Source organism: Ranitomeya variabilis, chromosome 2, assembly GCF_051348905.1.
Source record: "Ranitomeya variabilis isolate aRanVar5 chromosome 2, aRanVar5.hap1, whole genome shotgun sequence".
NCBI lineage: Eukaryota > Metazoa > Chordata > Amphibia > Anura > Dendrobatidae > Ranitomeya > Ranitomeya variabilis.
The window spans coordinates 818,184,764-818,207,252 of NC_135233.1; positions in this window are offsets into that span (position 1 = coordinate 818,184,764).

Here is a 22,489-nt window from a genome sequence, read left to right on the forward strand (position 1 = left end):
GCTGTTAAATTATCAGGTTGTGTACGCCATTCCCCGGGCACAATATCTCCGGTTCTTGCGTCCACTGCATCAATAAACGAAGGAGGAGAATAGGAGCTCGTATCATGACGTCTCAGGAAATTATGGAGCACACAGCATGCCAAAACCACAAAGTCTATAGACGGCAGCTTCAAGTTGATAGCTGTGTGGAACACTCTAAACCGATTTGCCATAATCCCAAAGGCATTTTCAACCACACGACGGGCCCTCGACAACCGGTAATTAAAGATTCTGCGCTCCGGTGTGAGTGTTCTCTGTGCAAATGGCTTTATCAAATGTGGATGAAGAGGGAAAGCTTCGTCTGCGATGAAAACAAAATTGAGGTTTGCTTTTGTGTCTTCATTTAGTGGCAACTGCAGTTGATTGTTCCTCAAGCTTTCCCCAAATGAAGTGTGTTCAAAAACTCCACCGTCGGAGACTCGACCATTCATGCCAACATCCACATCGACGAACTCATAGTTCGCATTGACAAGGGCCATGAGGATCACACTGAAATATCCTTTGTAGTTGAAAAAAAAGGATCCAGAGTTGGCTGGTTGCGTGATGCGCACATGCTTTCCATCTAATGCACCACCGCAGTTTGGAAACTGCCACAGCTCATCAAAATCGGAAGCAATCCTCTTCCAGTCATCCGCCGTCTTGGGAAACTGCAAGATGAGAAGGAAACATGTACAAATTAGGTCAAATATATTGTTGTGCACATACACTCTCATGTGGACATCCTAGAGTGATTGAGGCGCAGTATGGATTAGTATAACAAAGTCAACAACCCTGAGTATGCAGGCAGCCATTTTATCAGATGGATTCGGTGACTGAGAGGGGGTGCGAAACAATATATCGATATTATATAATCAATAAAATAACATTGGGAGCAGCAAATAAAAGAAGGGTTGCGCAGGGTTGGAGCAGCACATATCAGAATGGAGCCGCAAAATGGTTGCATCACATGTGAGAATGGAGGTGCAGGATCACAGCAGCACCTGTCAGAATGGGGGCGCTGGATGGGAGCAGCACATGATAGGATGTAGAACATATACCAATAGAAATGCGCGCAACCAGGGCGTAGAACGGGTTAAATAGCTAGTATAATATATCGACATAACACAGCTGCCATAAAAATATAGTAGTACCTCCATATAATGCCTTAAGCTGTGCACAATGGCCTCGCATGTCTCCGGAATCACAATGCTCAGGAAAGGTCTGGAAACAGCTGCGGAAAAATGCAAATCCTGAAGAGACCTTCCTGTTGCCAGGAACCGCAGTGTCACTGCCAACCTTTCATCCACGGGCACGGCTGCACGCATTGGCGTATCACGCCTTTGTATGAGTGGCGTAACAGCAGACAGTATTAGTTTGAAGGATTCCTCTGACATCCGAAGGTAGTTTCGAAAATCATGAGGGTTATTGTCACTTAACTCTCTTATGAGACCCATGTGTGACAATGAGGATCTTTTCTGCAGCCAGCTCCGGGTCCACATGCGACGTTTTCGTTTAGGACGTCTCTCCTCTAGGAGGCGTGCTGCCTCAAACAGCAGGGCAGCAGCAACAACAGAACTCTCATCGGAAGTGAGCATAGTTCCTAAAAAGAAAAACAAACGTACAATAAATACACGTGCTTACAAAACAATGTTTTGACCATTGATCTAATATCTATATATGTTACTACCGGCATTAAATGGGGCAGTCAACCATCTCGATCTGTAAAAGGATTAATTAATTGGGCCACGCTACAGCTGTGTACCTGAGGTTCTCTGGCCTACCCTTCTCTCCATAAAGGAACAATCGACCACGCTCCAGCGTGACAGCGTTTATCCCCCGTTGAAGCGCAACATCTGCTACGCTGTAGCGTTATACATACCTTTTGCGGTAAAAGTCTGTAGTTATAGTTATAAAAGTCCAGGGAATCCAGCGAATTTGGGACTTCTGTTTCCAGCACGTGCTACACAGAGAAATGAATAGAGCGCTCTACAGCTCCGGTTTTAGCCGCTGGGAACAATAGTCCTTTGTTTGTCGAATGAGCGCACAGTATTGTACTGCCCAATCAGCACACGGGAGGTGGAGAATTTAGCGCTCCTACGTAGCCAGCTCCTCCGCCCTTTACATCGTATACAATATCGTGCACACCTTGTTTACACCATGCGATCATGCCGCCACAGCGGGACACTAGACGACGAAAGAAAGTTTCAAACGATGTGCTACGACGTACGATTCACAGCGGGGTCCCTGATCGCAGGAGCGTGTCACACACTGCGATATCGTACCTATATCGCTCGAACGTCACAAATCGTGCCGTCGTAGCGATCAAAATTGCACTGTGTAAAGGTACCCTAAGTACTTTTTAACAATAGCCTATCTCTAATGTTTGAAGTAAGCAAACATCTTCAGTGAATACATCAGTCCTTTAAGCCTACTGTTTATTTAGGACTTTTAATAGGAAAACCAGTTGTCCTGCTTTAGCAGTTCCTAAGCGGTTTCGGACTGTTGTGTGCACAAAACCAAATGAAGAAAACAATCTCTCTACTCCTGCGGATGAAGCCGATGCAGTCAGTAGCTGAGTAGCTAGATTTATTATCTTTGCTGGAAGAACAAGTGATTGCGACTTCCACCAGTCCAGTGGTTTTAGTTCATTAACGACGTTATCTGCAAACATGTATTTTTGAAATGGTGCAGATTCACACTTCAATTTCAGCACAGTTGCCACAATGTCATGGTTAGTACTATTGGCGAGCCACTCCATTGCAGAGTTGATTTCCGCCTCAGATAATTTTTTCCCTCTGTAGATGGGATGCAAGATATTGGCTAAATAGTGTTCTTCTTTTAATGCTTGGTCCTTGCGGTGCTGTATTGCAACCTTTACATTGTTTGAGAGGTTCAAGCGATCTAGAGAACCTTCTAAATCTTTCCAAACTTCTGTGGCATCAGCTATGGTTGCAGTATCTTTCTGCATTTTATCCAACGCAATCGATATTGGCTTTAACCTTTCCAAAAGGTCCTCGGCATTTCTCTTCACACCAAGATTTAATACTTTGCTTCGTATATTAGCATCAATTTTATCCCGATGTGTTTCGCAAATGGACAGTAATTTTGACCAGTTGTTAATAAACAGTTCCAAGCAGTCAGCCAAGGTATTCCATCTAACATCTTGTGGTAGAACCAACTTCAGTCCTCCCATTTCCTTGTAGGTTGCATGTGCAAAATGATTATTGCGGAAATATTTAACAATTTCTACAACATGTTCCTTGACACCCGAAATATGCAGGTCTTTTGCCAAAAGATGCAACAAATGGGCAGAACAACCGTATGTAATGACATTTGTGTCATCCTCATGTGCCAGTTCCGCTCGCATTTTTGCCACATTGCTTGCGTTATCAATAACTAAGCTCCTTACTTTACATCCAAACTGTTCTTGGCATTGGTGAATTGAGTTCTTAGCAATTTCAAGTAAATATTCAGCAGTATGTGAATTTCCAGATGTGTCGATTTGTGTCTGTAAGGTAAGTTTCACCATCTTCTGTTGTGACACAAGTGCAAATTATGGGGTCGTTGTGGATGTTGCTCCAACCATCCAAGCTCATGTTAACAACCTTGTCTTTCAAATATTTTGTACAAGCCGCTCTTTCTATGTCGTATACAGCCTGAAGATGTTTTCCTGAGATATCAAATCTACTTGGTGGTTTGTAGCCTGGTCTAATTCCTTCGATCATTTGTACAAACAATGGGTGCTCAACTAGTCGGAAAGAAGAATTGGTTGCAAATATGAATTTAGCAATTAATTCATCAAAATGTTCTTTCTGGCTCGTCGTAGTCTTTAAGATGAGTTTTTTTTTGGGCTGCTTTGTTGAAGTTGTACCCAGATATTGATTGTCACGTGCAGCACAAGCCATATTTGACCCTGAAAGCACAGAAATTAAAAATATAAATCGACTGCGTATTTGAAGAAATATAACGAAAATATTTTGAAACAAACTTTTTGAACAATGTAATGGTCCTCGTCCTATAAGGGCTGTCTCAAAAGTTATGCTACTCAAGTTTTCCGGTGAAGTTGCTGTAATACTGGTAACTAATATCAGAGCAACTGAAAAAAATTATGTCACAAAAGTTTTAAAAATGTTTTTTTTTTTTTTTAAATGGTCAATTTGGCAGACTTCAAAAGTGAATTGCAGCCTACAATAAAAAAAAAATAAGCGTATACACACTTTATTTTTACTTAAAGGACATGTGCACCTTTATTTTTTAAGGTGCAGTGTGCACATGTCCTCCCCCCGCAGCTCTCTTACCTCCGATGTCAGCGCTGCGGGGATCCGTGGCTTCGTTCTGCCCGTCCGCGAGCGCGCCTCCATTCATTTCAATGGAGCGTGCGGCCCGCTGACGTCACGCCGCTGGATCACTGCGAGTAGGCCGCAACCGGAGGACGGGAGGCGGACGGTCAAAACGAAGCCACGGATCTCAGCGCTGCGGGGATCGGAGGTAAGAGCGCTGCGGGGGGGGGGGGGGGGAGGACATGTGCACCTTAAAAAAATAATGGTGCACATGTCCTTTAGCGTTAATTTTCTGTGAAATATTGCCTTAACAAATTTAAATTCTATACTCCAGAACTACTAGTGCTAGAAATTTCTCTTTTCATAGACTTTAACCATCCCAGTAAAATGTCTGTTAAAAAAATAGGTTGTAATTGCCAGACTTACTAGTACTAGGCTCCTGGTGCATAAGAAGCTGTGGGGGTTCATTGACATTAGTTGTATCACTATCAACATCTTCATTTCCCTTCTGGTTGCAGTTTTCATAATGTGATTTCAAACGGCAAACAAGTCCTTGGATATCCTTTTGACAGTATTTGCACTTTGCTCTTGCACCTTTCTTTCCAAGATCTGCTGCTGGCATCTCAACAAAATGAACCCAAATAGGGTCTCTCTTACGACCTGCCATGGCTCACACAGATCACTTATGAAGTTTGATTGTTACTACTACAGCCAAGTACTGCTGACTATCCAACAAGTTTGGGCATGTCAACTGAATGGAAAAAGAAACTAAACCAAAAGTGAAACCAAGCTAGAAGTGTGGAATTAAAGGGGCAGTATGAACAAAATGTGGAGGCTATTAATAGTTTATACAATTAAGACATGCTGCTTTTAAACACCTACCTATTGCCATATAGTAAAACAAAAAAGATTTTTACTTACTTTGGGGTCTCCCCCTCACCCTGGCGTTAGATCGTTGCCCCTAGTTTCGTCCGTGTAACTATGGGCGCACATGCGCACTGCTCTCACTTCTCATTTTAATCGTGATTTATATTAAAAAAAACCTTTTGATTTAAATCAGTGATTTAAATCATGATTAAAATCATGATTTAAATCGATCCGATTTAAATAGAAAAAAATCTTTTGATTTAAATCGGCGTGATTTAAATCAATCCACCCTGCCTGGATCACACTGCTGCTGGTTCTGCCTGTGCTGCTGTTCTGGGCTGGTGGGAGGAGTAAGGCAGAATCAGTGAGAGAAGAGAGCAGACTAGATCTATCTATTGCTGATAATGACAGACTGCTACAAACCACAGATCATCATCATCATTTTTGCAGTTTTGCACTAGGTCAACTGTAAATCACAAGTTGATCACATATTATGTGAACATCCTCACCTTGCACCTGAAATATCATAGATCTGAAACTTTTGTGATGCTGTAATGGGGAATTTTCCGTGTGGGGCAATTTTCATGTGGGGCAATTTTCAGGGAACCCCAGAACCAAAAGAGCCACCTTGTCAGAATGCAGCATTACTCTTAGTTAAAAACGCCGGGGGAGGGGGGGGGGGGGTTGAAAGGCTCCCTTTAAGCCCCAGGTCACATGGACGGGATAGTACTTCCAATGGCAGAAAGGGGTTAAAACCTATGGGTCAGCGTAGTGTTCGTTTTTAAAAACAGAAGTGTGAATGCAGCCTAAGCCATATCCATCTGTTGTCTTCTGTGCAAGGAGACCATTTTGTATATTAGGTTACTTGTTCTGCTTACCTGGCACTTTCAGCCACTCGTGGACACACACTTTTGCAGCATGTTTGCCTGAAAGATCACTGATAAACTCTAACTCCTGTAAACCATGAGCATGATGAAAGTTTAACTTTTCCTGCAAAAAAAAAACCAAAACAAAAATGTACTAAGCAAAGAGGAATTGCAAAAGGAGCAGTCACGTACAACATCTTCCCGCCTGACAGCATTTCCCGTCCCCTACTAACGCCCAGGCTTTAATCACACAACTTCCCCCATTCTCTCTCCTTTATACATTTTACACTTGATAAATAACCATGCAACATTAACAAAAATTAGGCCCATCTCCATTACAGAAAGTCACTGTCCCGGCACATCCAAAAACTGATCTTAACTCGCCTGGAACGCCTTGTTTTTTTCAGCTGTTTGCTTTTTTTGTACTTCAACGTGGCGCACAAGACGATCAAGAGTTGAAGCCACCTGATCCTTCTGACGGTCAACATGGTCCTTTATGGGTCGCTAAGAAGCAGGAGAAATGCAGATTTCAAAATCATGAATAGAAAATATTAATTTATCCTGCAGAACACATGTCAACTTCTTTTAGACTACTCCGTTATAGCATGCTGAAGAAACAGTCTGCGTCCTCCCCGGGGGCCATGTCCACGCTAAGTGTGGCTGTCAGCAATGCAAGGCCTGCCAATGGTCATTAAAGGGAACCTGTCACCCCGTTTTTTTTTTCGCATCTCTGCTTCAGGAAAATGGCCGCCGCGATCTCCATCTGCGCACACGCGGCATCCCACGGCCATTTTCCTGAAGCCCCGGGCAGCAGAGCACTCGATCTGCGCACGCGCAGCCACAGGAAGATGGCCGCCCCCACCGGTCACCAGGGGAATAGCGCAGATCGCGCTCTTTTCCCTCCCCTGTGCAGTGGATTCTGGACTTGGGCATGCGCACACCACTACGCCACCAACGGAAAACTAAGCAAGATCTGGGGGAAGACACCACGCCCATCTGACCAGACCAGACCAGCCTGATTGACAGGCGAAAACGACTACTTTGGTAACGTATTTCGGCAGCATAGGTGGGGAATCAGGGTCCACAAAATACACTATTGTAATGCACAGCTCAGGCCCTATTTAACAGTATTTTTATCTCATACGGAAAAAACGGGGTGACAGGTGCCCTTTAAACAATTCTGGGGTCCAGCAATACTGCAGATACACCGAGTGTTTACCCTGTTCCCCATAATATTAGTCTCCACAGATAAAAAGGATTTGCACCACACCACTATCATATAAGCCCCCGCATAGTGTTCTTATACTTACATTTCCATATTCCTCATCATCACTACTAAGCAGGTCAACGCATTCCAGGACAGGTCTTATTTGGCCTTCCTATACAGGAAAACATGGAAAATCAATTCTTCATGGCACCAACATCAGTACTATTCAATTCAGCCCCAGACTGGCAATATTACCAAATGTCGGGCATTAAGGTGGCTTGGTGGTTAGCACTGTCGCTATGCAGAGCAGGTCTCCAGGGTTTGTACAGTATGTTTTCCCTGTCTTTGCAACTGTTTTCTCCCCAGTCCAAAGGCAAACTGATCGGGGATTAGATTGTGAGCCCCAATGGGGACAGTAATGGTAACGTATGCAAAGAGCGGTGGAATTATTGGCGCCATACAACTAAAATAGATAAGTTATCGTCAAATGTGCTCTCAAGTTTTTCATTGCAAAAGTTGGGCCTTGACTTTCAAATTGTGGGATCCTACATGCAGAGCGGTATCCACAATAGTCAGCGACCACGTGCCGTGACCCAGCAACGTGGTTTAGCAATTGGTGACCGAATGGTAACTGCTCTAATGATGTTACTTATCAAATGTTGCGGCAGCGCTTGGTTAGTGAAAAAAAGGAAGGAGCCCCTGTGGACTGCGCCCTCCATACATTTCTATGGGAGTTCAGGGATTTTCTAGAAATAGCCGGTCAGCCGTTTTTTTCTGTAACTCCAGTAGAAGTGAATGGAGAGAGCGGCCACATCCACGGACACCTGTCCTGTGTGCGCCTCACTGCCAACACTTACACTGACAAACTCAATGTCCTCTTCACTATTCTGGCTTCCTTCTGCCATTTCTTTGTCAGGCGTCTTCACAGGATACATGGTGGTGGAGGAGGATGTTCCTCCTGAATAAGAACAAAAATAGAACCTTTAAGACGTTCAAGGATTGCACGCAGGGTTTTCCTATTAGAATCCTGACAAATGAGGGGACAAGGTTCATGTAAACTAATTACTAGGCTCTGGCTGCTCAGCGACCCTGCCATCACAGCGAAACACTTCCAAAAAGGCTTGTGTAACGCAACACTAGAGAACCGATGGTGCCTCAGCCTTCATGGCTCCAGTCACTGACAGCTGTCAGCAACATGTACGGGACGGAAAACAATAACATTATATATTTATAGGTAAAATGACCCTGGGACACGTTTCTCTAGGCTGAGGATGGGACAGATGGCCACAAGTTACTATGGATATTACACCATCATACGGCACACAAACCCCTGAGGGGCTGAGGATGGCAGCGCAGGAACATCGGCATTGTTTAAGGAGTTTCAAATGCTCCATTCACTAAAACACGCCTCTTCCCCCAATACCTGCCCCTACAAGGCCACACCTCACCCCAATACCTGCCCCTACGAGGCCTCACCTCTTCCCCCAATACCTGCCCCTGCGAGGCCTCGCCTCTTCCCCCAATACCTGCCCCTACGAGGAAACGCCCCGCCCCCAATACCTGCCCCTACAAGGCCTCGCCCCCAATACCTGCCCCTACAAGGCCTCGCCCCCAATACCTGCCCCTACAAGGCTTCGCCCCCAATACCTGCCCCTACAAGGCCTCGCCCCCAATACCTGCCCCTACAAGGCCTCGCCCCCAATACCTGCCCCTACAAGGCCTCGCCCCCAATACCTGCCCCTACAAGGCCTCGCCCCCAATACCTGCCCCTACAAGGCCTCGCCCCCAATACCTGCCCCTACAAGGCCTCGCCCCCAATACCTGCCCCTACAAGGCCTCGCCCCCAATACCTGCCCCTACAAGGCCTCGCCCCCAATACCTGCCCCTACAAGGCCTCGCCCCCAATACCTGCCCCTACAAGGCCTCGCCCCCAATACCTGCCCCTACAAGGCCCCGCCCCCAATACCTGCCCCTACAAGGCCCCGCCCCCAATACCTGCCCCTACAAGGCCCCGCCCCCAATACCTGCCCCTACAAGGCCCCGCCCCAATACCTGCCCCTACAAGGCCTTGCCCCAATACCTGCCCCTACAAGGCCTTGCCCCAATACCTGCCCCTACAAGGCCTTGCCCCAATACCTGCCCCTACAAGGCCTTGCCCCCAATACCTGCCCCTACAAGGCCTCACCCCCAATACTTGTCCCTACAAGGCCATGCCTCGCCCCCAATATCTGTCCGCTTACAAAATCATGATACAAGGGGGCTACCCTGACCACACCGTGGGGGACAGACACTGATATCTATGACACATGGGGGCTACCTTGGCCACACCATGGGGGTCATACACTGATAGCTGACACATGGGGGCTATCCTGACCATACCGTGGGGGGCAAACACATGGGGGCTACCCTGACCACACCGTGGGGGACAGACACATGGGGGCTACCCTGACCACACCGTGGGGGACAGACACTGATAGCCCCCATGTGTCATAGATATCCTGACCACATCGTGGGGACATACACTGATATCTATGACACAGGGGGGCTACCCTGACCACACTGTGGAGGACAGACACTGATATATGACACATGGGGCTACCCTGACCACACCGTGGGGGACACCGATATCTGACACATGGAGGCTACCCTGACCACACCGTGGGGGACACCGATATCTGACACATGGAGGCTACCCTGACCACACCGTGGGGGACAGACACTGATATCTGACATATGGGGGCTACCCTGACCACACCGTGGGGGACAGACACTGATATCTGACACATGGGGCTACCCTGACCACACCGTGGGGGACAGACACTGATATCTGACATATGGGGCTACCCTGACCACACTATGGGGGGACAGACACTGATATCTGACATATGGGGGCTACCCTGACCACACCGTGGGGGACAGACACTGATATCTGACATATGGGGGCTACCCTGACCACACCGTGGGGGACAGACACTGATATCTGACATATGGGGGCTACCCTGACCACACTATGGGGGGACAGACACTGATATCTGACATATGGGGGCTACCCTGACCACACCGTGGGGGACACCAATATCTGACACATGGGGGCTACCCTGACCACACTATGGGGGGACAGACACTGATATCTGACACATGGGGGCTACCCACCAGGTGTCGGAGTAATGTGGGGCCACACACATCATTCAGTACAAGTCAGGGTCTCTGACAATCCGGCACCTTTGGGCACTGATTATCCCGGATTACAGGGAATAACTCCACATCTCACCAGTATGTGCATGGGGTGCAGCAATCACAGCACTGCGACCATGGGATATGGCCTCGCCCGGGGACTTTCCCACTCGTTACCAGGAACCGCTTCTTCCCGCGTTACCCGCACGCACGCTGACAACCCGAGCGCGACAAGCAGGGAATGTCGGGAAATGTAGTCCCGTGACAGTGTCAGCGCCACGTGACGGCAAGGGGGGCGGGGACTCTGGGGTCGGCTGGTCAGGAGCGAGTAGCGAGCGACGCTAGCTGGTGGGCTCAGGACAGAGCAGTGATCTGCTGCTGTGTTACACGCGGGGGCAGAATGGAGACCCGGGGGCAGGATGGGAGACCCGGAGGCAGGATGGAGACAGATGGGGTTAGGATGGACACGATGGAGACAGATGGGGCAGGATGGGAGACACGGGCAGAATGGAGACTGGGGGCAGGATCATGGGGCAGGATGGAGACTGGGGGCAGGATGGACACGCTGGAGCCATATGGGGCATCACATGGAGGCAGGATGGGAGAACATATGGCTGGAGCCAGGAATGAGACACACGGGGGCCAGGATGGGGGATATTATTAATGCAGTGAGGCAGTAGTGTAGCTACCGGGGGGCAGAGGGTGCGGGTGCCCCGGGCTCGGTGCTCTGATGGGGCCCACCCGGAGCTACGCTACTGTAACTGTATTGGCGCGTGCATTACATTCTGCGGCAGAGTAGGGAGAATCGATCTCCCTGCTCTGCCGCTATGGGGCCCCTGAGCAGGCGGGGGGGCGGTGCCAGCAGTGGGCCCCCCGCGGTCATCGGAAGATCAGCTGGACCGACATTTAGCCGATACAGCTGATCGCACTGATGGGAGGAGCGCTACGCTCCTCCCATCATCCCCCTGTCAGTGTCGGCGTCTGACGTTGCAGGCGCGATGACGTCACTGCTCGGTCCCGCTCTCAGGAGATCAGCGGGAGCAGTGCAGGAGCCAGAAAGAAAAGAGTTTTTTGTTTTTTTTATAAGGGTGCTGCTGCCTTATTACAGGGTCTGCCTATGGGGATCTGCCGCCTTATTACAGGGTCTGCCTATGGGAGGCTGCCTTATTACAGGGTCTGACTATGGGGGTGCCTTATTACAGGGTCTGACTATGGGGGTGCTGCCTTACTACAGGGTCTGACTATGGGAGGCTGCCTTATTACAGGGTCTGCCTATGGGGGCTGCCTTATTACAGGGTCTGACTATGGGGGTGCTGCCTTATTACAGGGTCTGCCTATGGGAGGCTGCCTTATTACAGGGTCTGCCTATGGGGGCTGCCTTATTACAGGGTCTGCCTATGGGGGCTGCCTTTTTACAGGGTCTGACTATGGGGGTGCTGCCTTACTACAGGGTCTGACTATGGGGGTGCTGCCTTATTACAGGGTCTTACTATGGGGGCTGCCTTATTACAGGGTCTGTGTCAGGACTCTGAACATTTTTTGCCTTTTGTGCATTACTGCCCTTTTCCAACATGGCGTCTTTGGTCTCATGTGCACTTGTCTTCCTGCTATAAAACTCCACCCCAGCCTTCAGTCTGTGCTTGATTATTCTGCTTTGCATCCAGCTCCTGATTACTCCCTGGCCTTGCACCTGCTCCTGTGATGGAGATCCTGCCACTCTGCGCTGAGTTCCTGCTGCATACACCAGTGTTCAGTAAGGCTACTTTCACACTAGCGTCGGGCCGACGTTCCCGAAGCTAGCGTTGTCTCCGCCGCACAACGGGGGCAGCGGATGCATTTTTCCAGTGCATCCACTGCCCCATTGGGAGGTGGGGGCGGAGTTCCGGCTGCGCATGCGCGGTCGGAAAAGACGTTTACGACGGAGCAAAAAACGTTGCAAGCAACGTTTTTTGCTCCCGACGGTCCGCCACTGCACGACGCATCCGTCGCACGACGTGTGGCAATCCGTCACAATGCGTCGCTTAATGTTAATCAATGGTGAAAAAACGCATCCTGCAAACACTTTTGCAGGATGCGTTTTTTCGTCAAAACGACGCATTGTGACGGAATGCAGTTAACGCTAGTGTGAAAGTAGCCTAATCCGCCTTCATCTGCTGCTCGTGTTACTTCCATCTGCATTTGCTGGACATGTAAGCTGTGCTGCTCTGCAATAACCTGAGACTATTACCCAGACCTCCCTGGTTGAGCTAAGATATGATTTGAACTGCCTAATAAGCATATCTATCTGTGTCTGGACTAAGACAAGGATCTATTTGTGTCAAGTTTCCTCAAGTATAACTGTGCTTCATAGACTTTGTTTGCATCTACCTCAGAAGTTTCCTATAGACTGCTAAGCTGCGTTTATTATTTGCACCAAGTGTTGTGGACTTGAGTTTCTCTCTGCACCCGTTTGAATCACCGTGTGATAATATAGACTTTACCACTTATAAAACTGTGTCCTGTTGTCTTGTTCCACGCAAAGAGTCTCCTGAATTATCCCCTATAATTATTACAGTCTGACTATGGGGGTGTTGCCTTATTACAGGGTCTGACTATTGGGGCTGCCTTATTACAGAGTCTGCCTATATGGGGGTACTGCCTTATTACAGGGTCTGCCTATATGGGGGTGCTGCCTTATTACAGTGTCTTCCTATGGGGGCTGCCGTATGCTATAGAGTCTGCCTATGGGGAGTGCATTATACTATATTGTGGACTATTTGGTGCATTATACTATATGGAGGGTATCTAGGGGGCCATTATACAGTATGGAGATTACAGTGTGGGGGTCATTACACAGTGGTGGAACCATCAGTTTGGGGGCTGCTAAGGAGTCAGTATACTGTGTGGGTGGTACTGTATACTGTGTATAAGAGAGCATCATGCTGTGTATAGGGGAGCTGTACAGGTGGCAGACTCAGGACATTATTAAATGTAAAGTGGGCACTTATTGTTATAGGGGAACTCAAGTTACTGTGGCTATCAAAGCGGCACGGGGCAATATTACCTTCTAGGGGGTGAAATATGGGCACTGTTTTCTAGGGCACTTGCACCTGGCATTACTATATTGTAGAGAGTTGCTTTAGAATTTACAGGGCACAGAGAACCACACAGCAGGTGCAGTAATAGTCACATACGGCAGCAGCTGCTCCATATTGGGGTATCAGGTGCAGTAATGGGGACACATGCAGCAGCGGCTCAGTATTGGGGTATCAGGTGCAGTAATAGGGTCACATATGGCAGCAGTGGCTCAGTATTGGGTTATCAAGTGCAGTAATAGGGACACATATGGCAGCAGCGGCTCAGTATTGGGGTATCAGGAGCAGTAATAGGGTCACATACGGCACCTGCTCAGTATTGTGGTATCAGGTGCAGTAATAGGGACACATACGGCAGCAGCGGCTCAGTATTGGGGTATCAGGAGCAGTAATAGGGTCACATACGGCACCTGCTCAGTATTGTGGTATCAGGAGCAGTAATAGGGTCACATACGGCAGCAGCGGCTCAGTATTGGGTTATCAGGTGCAGTAATAGGGACATATACGGCAGCAGCGGCTCAGTATTGGGTTATCAGGTGCAGTAATAGGGACATATATGGCAGCAGCGGCTCAGTATTGGGGTATCAGGTGCAGTGATAGGGTCACACAGGGCAGCAGCTGCTCAGTATTGGGGTATCAGGTGCAGTTATAGGGCCACATAGGGCAGCTGCTCAGTATCGGGGTATCAGGTGCAGTAATAAAGACACATACGGCAGCAGCGGCTCAGTATTGGGGTATCAGGGGCAGTAATAGGGTCACATATGGCAGCAGTGGCTCAGTATTGAGGAATCAGGTGCAGTAATAGGGTCACATACGGCACCTGCTCAGTATTGGGGTATCAGGTGGAGTAATAGGGACACATACGGCAGCAGCGGCTCAGTATCGGGGTATCAGGTGCAGTGATAGGGTCACACAGGGCAGCAGCTGCTCAGTATTGGGGTATCAGGTGCAGTAATAGGGTCACATAGGGCAGCAGCTGCTCAGTATTGGGGTATCAGGTGCAGTAATATGATCACATACGGCAGCAGCTGCTCAGTATCGGGGTATCAGGTGCAGTAATAGGGACACATACGGCAGCAGCGGCTCAGTATTGGGGTATCAGGTGCAGTAAGGCTAGTTTCACATTAACGTTTAATCTGCATACGCAAGTGGTGGAAAAAAAGCATATAAACACGTACAAACGCGGCGTTTTTTAGACGCATGTGTTACCGCATGCGGTTAAAAAAACGCCGCATTTGTACGCATTTATATGCATTTTTTCATGTGTTTGCGTTTTTGGAGCGCATGATGAGAGATTTCAAAAGAGAAAAATCAAGATAACCAGACACTGCCAATGGGACTACAGAGAGCGTGTATTATGGGATTTCTTTATATAGACCCCTGAACAGCTGGAATCTTCAGATTTTGCTCCTGTATCCTGTGCCATGATGGATCTTCGCATGGAGAGCTTTTATTTCAACCTGGATTTAAGCATCAAGCTGATTCTTGCCTGTGCTTTAGCTTGGGAGGAAGACAGAAATCGCGAAAGATGGAGAAGGAGACAACGTAGTCGTTTTTGGAGTCACCCCATTATCGAACTACGTGAGAACCGTGGAGCCTATCACACGCTGTATGGCGAGCTTAATGCCAACCTAGAGAAATTCCATGAATATACAAGGATGTCGCAAGACTCGTTCCGGGATTGCTCGTGTCCAAGGAGCCATACGGAGACAGGACACCCAGCTCCGTAGAACGATTCCACCGGAAGAACGTCTGCTGGTTACATTAAGGTACGTTCCAAATCTAAAACAATGACAGTCCAAATTTTGTGTTTTCTGACATGTACAGTACAGACAAAAAGTTTGGACACACCTCGTCATTTAAAGATTTTTCTGTATTTTCATGACTATGAAAATTGTACATTCACTCTGAAGGCACAGTCTTGGCATTCTGTTGATGAGCTTCAAGAGGTAGTCACCGGGAATGGTCTTCCAACAATCTTGAAGGAGTTCCCAGAGATGCTTAGCACTTGTTAGCGCTTTTTACTTCACTCTGTAGTCCAGCTTACCCCAAACCATCTCGATTGGGTTCAGGTCTGGTGACTGTGGAGGCCAGGTCATCTAGCGTAGCACCCCATCACTCTCCTTCTTGGTCAAATAGCCCGTACACAGCCTGGACGTGTGTTTGGGGTCATTGTCCTGTTGAAAGATAAATGATGGTCCAGCTAAACGCAAACCGGATGGAATAGCATGCCGCTGCAAGATGTTGTAGTAGCCATGCTGGTTCAGTATGCCTTCAATTTTTAATAAATCCCCAACAGTGTCGCCAGCACAGCACCCCCACACCATCACACTTCCTCCTCCGTGCTTCACGGTGGGAACCGGGCATGTAGAGTCCATCCGTTCACCTTTTCTGCGTCGCACAAAGACATGGTGGTTGGAACCAAAGATCTCAAATGTGGACTGAGCAAAGCACAGATTTCCACTGGTCTAATGTCCATTCCTTGTGTTCTTTAGCCCAAACAAGTCTCTTCTGCTTGTTGCCTGTCCTTAGCAGTGGTTTCCTAGCAGCTATTTTACCATGAAGGCCTGCTGCACAAAGTCTCCTCTTAACAGTTGTTGTAGAGACGTGTCTGCTGCTAGAACTTTGTGTGGCATTGACCTGGTCTCTGAGCTGCTGTTAACCTGCGATTTCTGAGGCTGGTGACTAGGATAAGCTTATCCTCAGAAGCAGAGGTGACTCTTGGTCTTCCTTTCCTGGAGCGGTCCTCATGTGAGCCAGTTTCTTTGTAGCGCTTGATGGTTTTTGCCACTGCACTTGGGGACACTTTCAAAGTTTTTCCAATTTTTCGGACTGACTGACCTTCATTTGTGAAAGTAATGATGGCCACTCGTTTTTCTTTACTTTGCTGCTTTTTTCTTGTCATAGTACAAATTCTAACAGTCTATTCAGTAGGACTATCAGTTGTGTAGCCACCAGACTTCTGCACAAAACAACGGATAATCCCAACACCATTTATAAGGAAAGAAATGCCACTTATTAAACCTGACAGGGCACACTTGTGAATTTAAAACCATTCCGGTGACTACCTCTTGAAGCTTATCAAGAGAATGCCCAGAGTGTGCAAAGCAGTCATCAAAGCAAAAGGTGGCTACTTTGAAGAACCTAGAATATAAGACATAATTTCAGTTGTTTCACACTTTTTTGTTAAGTATATAATTCCACATGTGTTAATTCATAGTTTTGATGCCTTCTGTGTGAATGTACAATTTTCATAGTCATGAAAATACAGAAAAATCTTTAAATGAGAAGGTGTGTCCAAACTTTTGGTCAGTACTGTATGTTTTGGGTGTTTTCCTTTCTTTAGCGTAACCACACCATAAATAGAATAGTTTGTAATTTTTGGGGGGTTTCTTTTTCTTACAGATTTCTGGCCACCAGAGAGAGTTTATCATCCCTCCACTTCCAATACCGGCTTGGAATATGCACCCTGTCCGGAATAGTTGCGGACACCTGTCGGGCTTTGTGGAACTCGTCCCGCAAAAAATAAGCCCTCACATGGCCAAATTGACGGAAAAATAAAAAAGTTATGGCTCTGGGAAGGAGGGGAGCGAAAAACGAAAATGAAAAAACGGAAAATACTCCGGGGGTGAAGGGGTTAACTACAGACTGACCAGGGCCCGAAGAACAGTAGAGTGCACCTTTGGCATTCTAGTCTCAAAATGGCGCATTCTTGCATCAGCCATAAATCTGAAAGTGGAAACAGTCGACGAGGTGGTCAAAGCCTGTGTGGTTCTGCACAATTATATAATTGTATAATAACCCAACATTGAACTGGATGAACCACTTGCTCACCCACTGCCCGATTTCCAGCATCACCCGCTGCGGTCAACTGCAGCCGTTGGTCACATGCGGGACCAATTTGCTGCCTTTTTTGATTCAGATATTGGACGGGTGTCATGGCAGGACAATGTTGTGTAAATGTCCTGTTGTAATTCAATCTGTACCAGTAATTTTCTGAAATGATAATAATATTTCTCATTAATAAACTTTAGTTTTGGTTGTGTTGACGGTGTCTCCTATGTTTTTCCTCTCCAAACCAAGGCTGTCCTAAAACTGGCAGTATTTGGTCTGTATTTAATGTCAGTTTTTGTAATCCAAAACCAGGAGTGGGTGATAAAGGCAGAGGTGCTAGTTATTATGTTAATATCATAATTTACTTCTAATTGTTCCACTCCTTGTTTTGGCTTACAAATACGGATATAAAACACTGGCCACATACTGCTAGTGTTATGGCAGCCATGTTGCTTTATTGGTAAGCTTTTTGACGCAATTTCGTCCTGATTCTATTCTGCTGTATCCATTGGACACAGACTGAAGAGACAATGACTGTCACACTAAAGAGATCTATACTCATCAAGTCAGGTGTCAGAAATAATGAATTCATGATGCACATATTACAGCCTCATGAATTCACTATTTCCTGTGCAGGTGAGCATAGATATGCCGTGTGATCACCATCGTCCCTTCAATTTGTGTGTAATAGATTATGTACACAGAAGAGAAAATGGAGGTTATACAAAGCAGTTCTCTACTCACCAGGTCAGGTGACTCCTAACTAAGGCTACGTTCACATTTGCGTTGTGCGCCGCAGCATCGGCGACGCAACGCACAACGCAAACAAAAACGCAACAAAACACACGCTAAAACGCTGCGTTTTGCGACGCATGCGTCCTTTTTTGCCGAAAGTTGGACGCAAAAAAAATGCAACTTGTTGCGTTATCTGCGCCCAACGCTTGCGGGCAAAAAAACGCATGCGTCGCAAAATGCAGCACAACGCAGCACAACGCATGTCCATGCGCCCCCATGTTAAATATAGGGGTGCATGACGCATGCGGCGACGCTGCGGCGCCGAACGCTATTGTGAACGTAGACTAATGAGTTTTTTGACACCTGACCTGTTCAGTAGAGTTCTGCACTGTATGTCCGCCATTTTCTCTTTTGACTGCAACACTAGTCACAGACAAAGTAGAAAGAAGAGATTATGGAGATAATACAAGTATACATTTTTTGGCCCACCTCATATCTGTATACTAAAGACACATAAAACTGCAGTTTTTTTTTTTATAACTACTGGAGATATGATGTGGCCAAAAAATAAAGTGTGTGGCGAAGTTTCGTGGCGCACGGTGTGTGTTGCCGGCGGTGGAAGACACAATAAACCAAACATAATTGGGGCAAATCAAATTTTTTTTATTTTTTAACAACCAAAAAATGTATTTAACTGCGCTGGCTTGGGGTAGAGTGATGTAAACGGGGGGTGTGAAGCACTGTGGCCTGGCTAACTGTGGACGACGCAAAGGTGGCAGGAGAAGGGGCAATGAAACTAGTAGGGTCTGGAAGTTCGGGGATGGGGCTTGACACATGAGAGGCTTGAGACGCACTGCACTGGAAGGGTTAGACAAACCTGACATTACAGACACATTGGGAGGTGAAGGGGGAGGAATACTAAGAGTCCTCTGTTTTGTTTTTTTTGGGGTTTGCCTGGTTCTGGGAAGCCTTGGTGGGCTCATATGGCATGGCGTACTGGTGGGTGACCTGTCAGGGTCCGGCTGCACCATGCCAGAGTCCATAGTGCTCGTAGAGCGTGCAGCTATGCCAGAGCCCATAGTGCTCGTAGAGCTTGTAGCCATGCCAGAGTCCATAGTGCTCGTAGAGCGTGCAGCCATGCCAGAGTCCATAGTGCTTGTAGAATGTGCAGCCATGCCAGAGTCCATAGTGCTCGTAGAGCGTGCAGCCATGCCAGAGTCCATAGTGCTCGTAGAGCGTGCAGCAATGCCAGAGTCCATAGTGCTCGTAGAGCGTGCAGCCATGCCAGGGTCCATAGTGCTCGTAGAGCGTGCAGCCATGCCAGAGTCCATAGTGTTCATAGAGCGTGCAGCCATGCCAGAGTCCATAGTGCTCGTAGAGCGTAAGGCCATGCCAGAGTCCATAGTGCTCGTAGAGCGTGCAGCCATGCCAGAGTCCATAGTGCTCGTAGAGCGTGCAGCCATGCCAGAGTCCATAGTGCTCGTAGAGCGTGCAGCAATGCCAGAGTCCATAGTGCTCATAGAGCGTGCAGCAATGCCAGAGTCCATAGTGCTCGTAGAGCGTGCAGCCATGCCAGAGTCCATAGTGCTCGTAGAGCGTGCAGCCATGCCAGAGTCCATAGTGCTCATAGAGCGTGCAGCAATGCCAGAGTCCATAGTGCTCGTAGAGCGTGAAGCCATGCCAGAGTCCATAGTGTTCATAGAGCGTGCAGCCATGCCAGAGTCCATAGTGCTCGTAGAGCGTAAGGCCATGCCAGAGTCCATAGTGCTCGTAGAGCGTGCAGCCATGCCAGAGTCCATAGTGCTCGTAGAGCGTGCAGCCATGCCAGAGTCCATAGTGCTCGTAGAGCGTGCAGCAATGCCAGAGTCCATAGTGCTCATAGAGCGTGCAGCAATGCCAGAGTCCATAGTGCTCGTAGAGCGTAAGGCCATGCCAGAGTCCATAGTGCTCGTAGAACTTGCAGCCATGCCAGAGTCCATAGCGCTTGTAGAGCGTAAGGCCATGCCAGGGTCCTGCTACATCGTGGTGGTGGCGGTATGCAAGGCCATGCCAGGGTCCTGCTGCATCGTGGTGGTGGCGGTACGGAAGGCCATGCCAGGGTCCTGCTGCATCGTGGTGTCAGTGGAGGAGGTCCAAGCAGGAGCAGCGGTTGTCATGGTGGTGGCGGTGGGATGTCCAGCTGCACTCGGCATGGTGGTGGTGCTGTAGTGGTGTCCGGCAGTGCTAGGAATTGAGGTGGCCGTGCACCGGTATGCAGCAGAGGTCGGCATTGAGGTTAATCGTGACAGTGAAGGCACAGGTGGATATGCCGACACTGTCTGCTGAAAATACCGACTCTGCTGCATAGCCTGCACGTAAGCAGCATTGCAGGACACTCAGCTGGAGATCAGGAGTAAGGTGTTCCGACATGCCCTGCTCAATTTGGTTAAAAAAAATGATGTGCTGGCCTCTGGAGGTCGGCTTTCACTTGGTCAAGGCTTTTGCTGACCTCCTGGATACGTGCATTCAAGAGGTTATGTGAAACATCCATTCGGTCACTCAAAGCCTTGATTGCGTCGTGTAAAACCGAGCTCAAGTGGAAAAACTCGGGCATGAGTGACCTGTCCGATGCCCTCTGCCGCTGCCGGGAGGAGCCCCCAAAAAAGGGGGCAGTGGAAGAGGACTGCGAAAGGGGAAGACCTGATGGACCAGCTCCCTGGTCTCCAGTTAGTGTGGAAGGCCCACTTGCTGCAGCGCTGCTGGATGGCTGGGACGGGTCCGTGGCTGTCGGATGAAGGAACGCTCCAGAACCTGGGCCAACAGTTGTGCTCCATGTGCTGTGAAAAAAGGAAAAAGAAAATTAATACCAAAAATTAACCAGACACAAAATCCTGTGGAATAGAAATATACAGATTATGGCAATACAATACAACCTAATGCACGTGATAAATACTTACGTTCTCTGAGCAAGGACCGGTCTTAAAAATGCCAGAACTCGATAGTATTTGTATTTTCTGATCCTTGCTCCTGAACCACTGGGTACACGGCTCTCTTGACGCAGGTCCTTGTTGAAGCGGTCCTTCATCGAACGCCAACGTGTTTTCACTTTGGCCACTGTTAAAAAAAATAATAAAAAAAATGGTCAGAAAATGGACTTTTGGCCGTGCTCACACAACTGTGTGTGATGAGAGAAACTCCTGAGAGTTTCTATCATCACACACAGTCGAGTGAGCACGGCCAAGGTCTCTGCTGCTTCACACTGCAGTGCAATACTTACCAAATGCATTTCGGACCCGTGTCGGGGCGTTGTCCCAGCCATCCCACATTGCTTGGGCCACCTCATTCCATAGGCACCGGATCGTGACGTTGTTTGAGTGCAGTGGATCCCGGGTGTCCCACAACGGGACTCGCTCCTGGACCAGGGAGATGAGGTCATTTTCAATTAGGTCATCCTCCCGTTGTGGAACCTAAAAATTAAATAAAGTCATTAAAGTTTAGTGAATTAACATAAGGAAAAAAAAGAAAAAAAAAGCTGAGAAATGGCATGAATAGGAAAGTCAACATACAAAAGGATTCCAGAAGAAAAAAGTTAAGAAATAGGAATGGAAAGAAAAGAAGATTCAAGAATATTACACTGAGGATACAGTAAACAGTGAGCCTTGTATACCTACCCGCTGCCGTCTTTCCACCCGACTTTGAGTCCGCTGCTCCTGCCCAGTTTGTGCCGCAGTTGAAGAAGAGCTCTAAAAAAATGGAAAATTCAAATTGTCATATGTGTAGATGTGACAGTGAATACTTACCAATCTGACGAGGCAAGTACTCACCTCACCGACATGCTCCACTTACGACGGCCCAGGACGAAACTCCTCATCAGAAGAAGAAGCAGAAGACATTCTGATGCATGTAGAAAGAAAGAAATGCAAGAAATGAGGACATGTAGAGACAGAAAATAGAAAATAAAGGCATTGGCTAGGATATACTCACATTGTTCAGGGTCTTGATTTCCTCCAAGATGTAGCCTGTGTCTCGTCTGCTTCAGTGTCTGCTGAGTAGTGACCTGCAAATGTCCACTCCCTCCCTTTATCACCTTGTATGTGGGGGGTGGCTTATCAGTGTCTAGACATGTTTTTCTCTATTGAAACACATGCGTTCATATAGACAGCAATGCGGTTTTTTACCGCAATCCTTGCTCAATCGACCGCATGCGTTTCCAGGCGGCAAATTGACGCCTCTAAAAATTACTACATGTTGCATTTCTGCGCCAAGTCGCAAACGACGAAACGACGCATGCGTCGTCTAACGCGGCAAAACGCGAAAAATCTAAAACGCATGCGTCCCTAATGTTAAATATAGGAATACACAACGCATGCGGATATTTGCGGAAGAAACGCTGCGGACACAACCGCAAATGTGAAACCAGCCTAATAGGGACACATACGGCAGCAGCGGCTCAGT